Source organism: Sitophilus oryzae, unplaced genomic scaffold, assembly GCF_002938485.1.
Source record: "Sitophilus oryzae breed Bouriz unplaced genomic scaffold, Soryzae_2.0 scaffold_1714_pilon_pilon, whole genome shotgun sequence".
Taxonomy (NCBI): Eukaryota; Metazoa; Arthropoda; class Insecta; order Coleoptera; family Curculionidae; genus Sitophilus; species Sitophilus oryzae.
Window position 1 is genome coordinate 214,573 of NW_022146407.1, and position 1,190 is coordinate 215,762.

The 1,190-nt window shown below is 29.2% G+C and overlaps 1 long non-coding RNA gene across 1 annotated transcript; it reads right to left on the minus strand.

Annotated features, from left to right (window-relative positions):
* Positions 1 to 423: 423 nt before the first annotated feature.
* Positions 424 to 795, minus strand: LOC115881301. Its single transcript, XR_004050021.1, has 3 exons — positions 743 to 795; positions 594 to 694; positions 424 to 483 (listed from the first exon to the last, which is right to left on the minus strand). It is a non-coding gene; the product is annotated as an uncharacterized LOC115881301 (long non-coding RNA).
* Positions 796 to 1,190: the final 395 nt, after the last annotated feature.

Below are 1,190 nucleotides of genomic sequence, written 5' to 3' on the forward strand. Positions count from 1 at the left end.
ATTAGAACACAATGCTCTGAGGGAAAAAGAAATACTCAAAAACTCATTAAATATACTTTATTAAAAATAACAACATACAAAAACAGTCATCCATGCAAACTGTAATAATCAGAACATTATCCACATTATACCTTTATTAAATTTGTGTCACACTCCTGTCAGGAAAGCCAGAAATGTTTGTTTAGCACAACCACAACTATAAGGTTTGGAATCAGTACTAAATTTTATACCTAGTAAATGATGCGTCAAGTAACAAATATAGGATAAAAAAGAATTATTAATATAGAGTGTACTATACGATGTCCTTCTGCTTATTTATGAAATGACTTTCCTTTCAAATGTGAGGAATACCAGTAAAATAAAACATAATTTTTGGTTTGGTTTGGTGTTTGATATTCTAACTACATCTATTACAAACCTTAAGTACTTACACCTTAAGTACTTTTAGTGAGTAACTGTAGTTTTTATTATTCTTTGTGTATCCTGTAAAGTAAAAAATATATATATTTCAAGAAATATAAAAACAATGCAATATACATATTATCTATTTCAAGTGTTATTTGATCTTTGGTCCCATTACCAACATTATTTACCTTTATTACGTTATTAGTAGATCTTCTCTACTAACTCAACTTTTAAACCTGTTTATATTTTAAAACTGATTTACAACAATCTGTAATGCCCGCGCTGTTTCCTGAAATATAAGTTTTAATCTATTTATTATCATATACATATTACAAACCTGAAAATTACTGATACGAGGAAACTTCTCCAAATAATTAGAGACCTTTTTACAAACATCTGGACTAATTTATTTTCACGAATTTGTGGACGAGTCAATGCTTTCTAATACGTTTTTAAGCGTTTTACACATTTTGAATATCTTCCAGCCTATTCCTCATTTCTCGATCGGTGAAAAGATTATTTATAACTATATAATTAGTACTGCAGGCTGCAGGTTAAATAAAAGAACAAAACCAAGTAGAATTTGTAAATAAAAACTCCAAAAATAATGTAAATATTTAGAAAAAGGAACCGTAAACGTCAGTCAGCCAAGTGTCAGATTTCAATTAGCTTTACCACAGATTATCAATTTGAACGATTTGAACTACAGTCGACTCCAGTCTAGAGATTTTCGTTTTTTAAGCCTCCCATACTGAAGTCCGCCATATTGGGAAGTTTTAAATGAA